The sequence below is a fragment of the Carya illinoinensis genome, chromosome 9 (genome assembly GCF_018687715.1).
Source record: "Carya illinoinensis cultivar Pawnee chromosome 9, C.illinoinensisPawnee_v1, whole genome shotgun sequence".
NCBI lineage: Eukaryota > Viridiplantae > Streptophyta > Magnoliopsida > Fagales > Juglandaceae > Carya > Carya illinoinensis.
In genome coordinates this window covers 31574930-31582818 of record NC_056760.1, presented here as the reverse complement: position 1 = coordinate 31582818, position 7889 = coordinate 31574930, and the positions used below count along the sequence as shown (strand labels likewise).

At 36.4% G+C, this 7889-nt stretch overlaps 1 non-coding gene across 1 annotated transcript; it reads right to left on the bottom strand.

Moving 5' to 3' along the window:
• Positions 1 to 2074: 2074 nt before the first annotated feature.
• On the bottom strand, positions 2075 to 2182 carry LOC122277855. The gene has a single exon (XR_006229164.1). It is a non-coding gene; the product is annotated as a small nucleolar RNA R71 (small nucleolar RNA).
• Positions 2183 to 7889: the final 5707 nt, after the last annotated feature.

The window sequence follows — 7889 nt, the reverse complement described above, 5'->3', positions numbered from 1 at the left end:
CACAGCAGACAGCAGCCTCAAACGTGACAGCAACTCACACATACAGCAAAACACTCATTCAGACTCAAACATGCAGACCAACTCACACATGCAATACACATGCAGCAAGAAACTCACGTTGAAGACAGCAGCTGGAGCAGCAGAGATTATTCCTCCTTTTTTGTTCGGGTAGCTGGCAAGAGGAGGAGCATATATACTTCTTTTATTTTCTTACCTTCGGGGGGGAGACAGAGGGAGTTGAGTAGCTTACCTTTTGAGTTGTTATTTTCTTTCTTTCCTTTTTTATTTCAAACGCTGGGTAGTTTATTTAGTTTTCTTTTATGCTTCATTTCGTATTCATTCGAACCGCAGAGTAGATTTTTATTATTCTTTCTTTTTCATTTTCAGACTAAAGAAGCAGCTGGTTTTGTCACTTACTTCATCTGGTTTTCATTTGTTTAGCTAGAAGCAGCAGAGTTTAGTTGGAGTTTATTTATTTTATTTTATTTTTTTCCGTTCAGACAGTAGGGTGGATGGCTGTTGTTTTCTCATTAGTTCTTAGCTTTTTCTTTCTTTCTTTACGTTGAGTAGCAGGAGGCGGCTGGCTTCTTTTTCTTTTCTTCTTAGCTCTTTCATTTGGCGTCTTGAGGTGGCAGTTTCATTTTAGTTTTCTTAGTTTATTTATTTATTTAGTCTCGTTTGTTTTATTTCTTTGAGCTGATATTTTATAGACTATTTATTTTTCATTCTAGGGTTTATTAGTTAGTATTTTCTTAGTTTTTGATATGGCTTTAATTAGATTAATTTTTACAGCTAGAAACATCATGTGTAGCTAATTTTAGAAACTTGGGTTGTGGAATGAGATTTAATTTATTTGAGGTTCTAGTTTAATGCAATATTTTATGGTTGAATGTTGATTTCACTAAGTTACTAATTGGATTTAAATTGAAAATAGATTGAAGCTCTTGCTCTTGTTTTGTTGTTGACGTAAGGCACAACAAAAGCTTGAAAATTATCAAGGCTTCTCTCAGTTGTTTGTTAATGTGTGTTCGGCTAGTAAAGTAGAAAATCCCTTACGAAAATATTGCGAAACTGGAGCTTATCTTTTTATCTTCCGATTATCAATGCCTTGATTGGGTTGTTAATCAAGAAAATTATCTAGAATCCAAAATAAAGAGAGTCTCATACCCAACCCAAGTGTTCGTTAATTTGTTTTTTTTAGAAACTCTAATTTCAACTTCGATTATCTTTTTGCATTGCATTTGAATTTTATTTTCATCTCTCATACTTGATTCATTTGTTACTCACAAATCTCTTATACGCTTTGATAACCCATTGTCCCTGTGGAATACGATTTTGGACTTATCCTTGATACAACTTGACACTTCTACACTTGGAAGCACATTCGACCACGAGTCAAGTTTTTGGCGCCGTTGCTAGGGACAACTGGTGCTTATTAGAGCATTCCTCTACAGCTGAGAGGACGTTGTGGAGCTGTGAACCTTTTCACAGCCTGGGTGACATCTAATCTTTTTCCCTTCTCTCTGTTTATTTTTCATAGTCTTTGATTATCTGCTCTTGTTTGTATGACTGGTTGGACTAGAGACCATACATCTCGACTATTTAGGACAGAATCATTGACATCTTTTAGCTCAACATCATCTTCTGTTGAATCATCATCAGACACTAATAGCATCATGGCTGAAAATGAGCATCATGATAGAGAAGTGGAGAATCCAAACAGGACTCTTAGAGAATATCTTCAGCCTGTTAGGACTAGCAGACCTTCTTGCATCATTTTACGTATTAATGCAAACGCTTTTAATTTCAAACCCGGGATGATTCCATTGTTACCACACTTTCATGGTATGGAATCTGAAAATCCCTATTTGCATATCAAAGAGTTTGAAGAAGTGTGTTCCACATTCATGGATAGAACATGCACTGATGAGGTCAGAAGATTGAAACTATTTCCATTTTCCTTAAAAGACAAGGCTAAGACATAGTTGAATTCCTTAAGACCAAGATCCATTGGGACTTGGCAAGAAATGCAAACTGAATTTTTAAAGAAATTTTTTCCCATGCATAGAACTAATGTCTTGAAAATACAGATCATGAATTTTGGCCAAAAGGATGTGGAAACATTTTATCATTTTTGGGAACGATTCAAAGACCTTTTAAATGCATGTCCTCATCATGGATATGAGAACTGGAGGGTCATTAGTTTTTTTTATGAGGGGATGCAACCAAAAATGAGACAATTTGTGGAGAACATGTGTAATGGAGCTTTTTTTAACAAAGAACCTGAGGAAGCTTTTGAATATTTTGATTATCTAGCTGAAAATGCACAATCATGGGATACATCTGATGTTCATGATAGGTCAGAAAATTCAAGGACAATTTCAGGGGGTGGGAAATATAATCTGAGAGAAGTAGATGATTTGAATGCTAGTTTGGCTATGATTTCTAAGAAATTAGAAACCATAGAACTGAAGAAAGTGAATGAAGTACAAGTTGTACCTTAGATTACCTTGAGCTGTAATATTTGTGAAGGCCAAGGGCATTCAACTAATGATTGCCCAACCATTCCAGCTTTTAAAGAAGTTCTTTTGGATCAATCTAATGCTGTTAATATGGTTGCTAAATCTTTTTCAGGTCCTTATTCCAACACCTACAATTCGGGATGGAGAAATCACCCTAATTTCAGTTGGAGAGGTGATCAAGCTGCTTTACCTGCATCCAACATAGCTGGTCCTTCACAAATTGTACCGTACACTACTCCAGTAGGTCCAGGACCATCTCAATATGCCAACCACATGGTCCCAGCTCAGAAAAAGAACCTTGAAGACAATTTCCAGCAATTATCCACCAACTTCCAACAGCTGTCCACCAATTTTCAGCAATCCATGCAAAGCCAAGCTGCTATCAATAGTCAAAATTCACAAGCCATTGATGAGATTTTAGGGTCAGTCACAAGGTTGACTACAACCATGAGTGCTCAAGAGAAAGGGAAGTTCCCTGCACAATCTCAGCCTAATCCCCAAGGTCAAAACCACCAATTTCAAAGTATGGCAGGAGATTCAAATGTCAAGCAAGTCAAGGCTATTACAACCTTGAGAAGTGGTAAGGTGATTGGCATTCCAGCTCAAGAGGTAGAAAAGAATGGTAACACTTCTAAAGCTCCTTCTGAAAATGAGGAACATGATCATTTGAAATCTGAAAGTGCCCCAAGCACTACACTTGCACCTTTTCCTCAAAAGTTAGCCCCTTTGCACAAAGATAAGCATCACGCTGAAATTCTTGAAATTTTTAAGCAAGTTAGGATAAATATAACATTGTTTGATGCTATTCAACAGATTCCTACCTATGCTAAATTTTTAAAAGATTTATGTACCGTAAAAAGAAAATTGAATGTGCAAAAGAAAGCTTTTCTTACTAAGCAAGTTAGTGCTATTATCCAAACCAACACTCCTTCCAAATACAAGGACCCAGGATCCCCTACCATAGCTTGCATGATAGGGAGCTCAAAAATAGGCCAAGCATTATTAGACTTAGGTTCAAGTGTGAACTTATTGACTTATAATGTTTATGTTCAGCTTGGATTGGGTGAGTTGAAATCTACTTCTATCACATTGCAGTTGGCTGATGACCATTAAGATTCCTAGGGGTGTTGTGGAAGATGTTTTGGTTCAAGTAGACAAATTCTACTATCCAGTAGATTTTGTCATACTCGACATGCAATTGACTAATCATTCTACTTTCCAAGCACCTGTTATCTTAGGAAGACCCTTCTTAGCTACTTCTAATGCACTCATAAATTGTAGAAGTGGAGTTTTAAAGTTGAGTTTTGGAAATATGACCTTGGAGCTAAATATTTTTAATCTTTGCAGGCAACCGCAAGAAGTTGAAGAAGTTCAGGAAGTGAATTTGCTGGAAAATTTCATTGATGAAAACTCTGCACATTACTTTCAACTTATTGATTCTTTAGAGGAATTTGAAGAAGATTTGAAAATATTTGATAATGTTAATAACTCATCTCTTGTTTCCTCAATAGGTCAGCGAGTTACACCACCATGGAGGCCAAAATTTGAGCAACTTCCACCATTGACATCAACCCTCAAGCCTTTGGAGGAGCAATCCCCAACTTTGGACTTCAAACCTCTTCCATTGGAGTTGAAGTATGCTTTCTTAGGACCATAAAGCACTTTCCCTGTGGTAATTTCTTCTCACTTAACTAGTGAACAAGAAGATAAATTGCTAGAGGTCCTTAAGAAGCATAAAAAGTCTATTGGGTGGACAATGGCTGATATAAAAGGTATAAGTCTCTTGGAGTGTACCCATAGGATTTATTTAGAAGATGAAGCAAAGCCTTCTAGGGAAATGCAAAGAAGGTTAAATCCCACAATGAAGGAAGTGGTTAAAGGTGAGGTGTTGAAATTGCTTGATGTGGGTATCATTTACCCCATCTCGGATAGCAAGTGGGTAAGTCCTATTCATGTAGTTCCAAAAAAATCTGGGCTTACCATTGTTAAAAATGAGAAAAATGAATCGATTCCCACCAGAATTCCTACTGGTTGGCGCATGTGTATAGAGTATAGGAAGTTGAATGCCGCCACTAGGAAGGATTATTTTCCTTTGCCTTTTCTTGATCAAGTGTTAGAAAAAGTTGCTGTACATGCCTTTTATTGTTTCTTAGATGGATTCTCCGGTTACTATCAATTAGAAATAGCACCAGAGGATCAAGAAAAGACCACCTTTACTTGTCCTTTTGGTACTTTTGCTTTTAGGAGAATGTCTTTTGGTTTATGCAATGCACCAGCAACTTTTCAAAGATGCATGCTTAGCATTTTTAGTGACATGATTGAGAACACCCTAGAAGTGTTTATGGATGATTTTTCTGTATTTGGTGATTCATTTGAGAGTTGTTTAACCAATTTACAAGCTGTTTTGGCCAGGTGTGAAGAGAAGCAATTGTTAAATAATTGGGAGAAGTGCCATTTCATGGTACAACAGGGCATTGTTCTGGGACATATTGTTTCATCTAGAGGACTTGAAGTAGATCGAGCAAAAATTGAGTTGATTTCTAAACTTCCTACACCTAAGTCAATAAAAGACATTAGATTTTTTCTTGGGCATGCGGGTTTTTATAGGAGATTTATCAAAGACTTTAGCTCTACTTCTAAGCCTCTATGTAAGCTATTGATGAATGATGTAAAATTTGATTGGACACCCGAGTGTCAAGAAGCTTTTTGTTGACTTAAAACTTTGCTAACCACTGCTCCTATTCTTCAACCTCCTGATTGGTCACTTTCTTTTGAAATCATGTGTGATGCAAGTGATTTTGCTATAGGAGCTGTTCTTGGACAGCGTAGGAACAAACTTCCTTATGTCATTTACTATGCAAGTAAAACTTTGAATTTTGCTCAAAAAAATTATTCTACTACTGAAAAAGAATTACTTGCTGTAGTATTTGCTTTAGAGAAGTTTCGTGCATATATTCTTGGTTCTCCTATAGTCATCTTTATTGACCATGCAGCTCTCAAGTATCTATTGACAAAGAAAGATGCAAAACCAAGGTTAATTAGATGGATACTTTTACTCCAGGAGTTCAATATTATCATCAAAGACAAGAAGGGAGCAGAGAATGTGGTAGCCGACCACCTGTCTAGGCTCACAGTTGCTGAAACTGAACAACCGACACCTGTTCTTGATTCTTTTCCTGATGAACATCTTATGTTAGTTGAAAATTTGCCTTGGTTTGCTGATATAGTAAATTTCTTGATGACAGGACAAATACCACCTCATTGGAACGCTCAAGATATACGGAAATTCATGCATGAGGTGAGATCGTTCTTCTATGATGACCCTTACCTTTTCAAGTATTGTTCAGATCAAATCATTAGGAAGTGTGTGCCCAATGATGAAATTTCTGGTGTCTTAAATTTTTGCCATATGGAAGCTTGTGGTGGACATTTTTTAGCCCACAAAACAGTGACCAAAATTCTTCAAAGTGGATTTTATTGGCCAACCATGTTCAAGGATGCCTTTAGTTTTTGTAAAACTTGTGAACCTTGTCAGAAATTAGGAGGAATCACTAGGAGAAATATGATGCCTATGCAACCCATACTAGTGATTGAAATTTTTGATTGTTGGGGGATAGATTTTATGGGACCATTTCCTTCTTCTTATGGCTATTTATACATTTTGCTTGCTGTTGACTAGGTTTCTAAGTGGGTTGAGGCAGTCCCTTGCAAATCTAATGATCATCAAGTTCTTTTAAAATTTTTGAAAGAAAACATTTTTGCAAGGTTTGGCATGCCTAAAGCCATAATCAGTGATAATGGCACCCACTTTTGTAACAAGCATTTCTCGGCCTTAATGAAGAAGTATGGTATCCATCACAAAATCTCTACTCCCTATCATCCTCAAACCAATGGACAAGCTGAACTAGCAAATAGGGAGATTAAAAACATTCTTGAAAAAACAGTTAACCCAAACAGGAAGGATTGGTCTTTGAGATTGTCTGATGCCTTGTGGGCTTATAGAACAGCCTTTAAAACCATTTTGGGCATGTCTCCATATGGACTAGTGTATGGTATGACTTGCCATTTGTCTGTAGAGTTGGAACATAGAGCGTATTGGGCAATTAAGCAATACAATTTTAACATTGATAAAGCTGGTTGTGTGAGAAAATTGCAGTTGTCTAAATTGGATGAGTTGAGGATAGATGCCTACAACAACTCTAAGTTGTCCAAAGAAAGAATGAAGAACTTCCATGACAAACACATCCAACGTAAAACTTTTGAGTCTAATCAAAAAGTGTTATTGTACAACTCTCGGTTACACTTGTCCCTGGTAAGTTAAGGTCTCGATGGAGTGGGCCTTATGTGGTACAAACTGTTTTTCCTCATAGTACTATAGAGATAATGAATCCTATCAATGGTAACATTTTTAAGGTTAATGGTCAAAGGCTCAAGCCTTTTATTTCTAACTTTGCACCTGAGGAATCTACTCTACATTTACTTGATCCTAATTGATGGTTCTTGATCTATCCATTTCTTTTCATTGTCTTCTTTTGTTCTTCAGTTTTTATTTTTTATTTTGGCTACATTCTTTTCAAAGCTATCCAGTTACTTACTTTTCCTCTTTCCTTTAGTTTTTCTTTAAATTTTCGGTTCTTCTTTTAGTTGTTTTACCCCTTAACTGCTCCCTTTGTGTAAATTCTTTCGTTTCTCTTGCATCATTGAGGACAATGCTACAATCTAGTTGGGGGGTGGAAGAGAATTTATTTCTCTGTTTGCATGCCTTAGACATATTTTGGTCCACTTTGGGGGAGTGTTAGTAATGAGTTGAAAGCAGATTAAATCCCTCATTCTTGAAGTTTACACTCTGGAAAGTGATTCAAAAAAAAAATTAAAAAAAATAAAAATTTGTTGAGGTCATGGAACATATGGAATTTAGTGTAAATATGAGTATATGTCAAAAGAGAGACTTATCCAGTTTATTTAATTATTAAACCAAGGGAAAGATGTTAAAAGTTTTGCTAAAACACACACAACACATACCCGGACGGCCTAGAAAGACTACATTGAGTCATTGTTGGTTGATTTACACTTCAATTGTTTGAGACTTTAATGAACCATATCCTAATGGCTTAGGAAGAAATCTGAAATGAATTAAATGAGAAAAGGGACAAGCCAGGGATCCAAACAAAAAAAAAAAAAAATCCTTTAGGTAGTGGTAAGGGTTGACTTGTGAAAGTGTGGGTAGGTGCACATTCATAGGTCCGATTCCCCCGCTAGGAAATCTAAAAACATAAATTACATCTGTGTAGTGGAAAATGCTACCTACTACCAGGGTCCTTACAAAAAAAAAAGGAAAAAAAAAAAAAGAAGTAGGCGCCTTTCAAA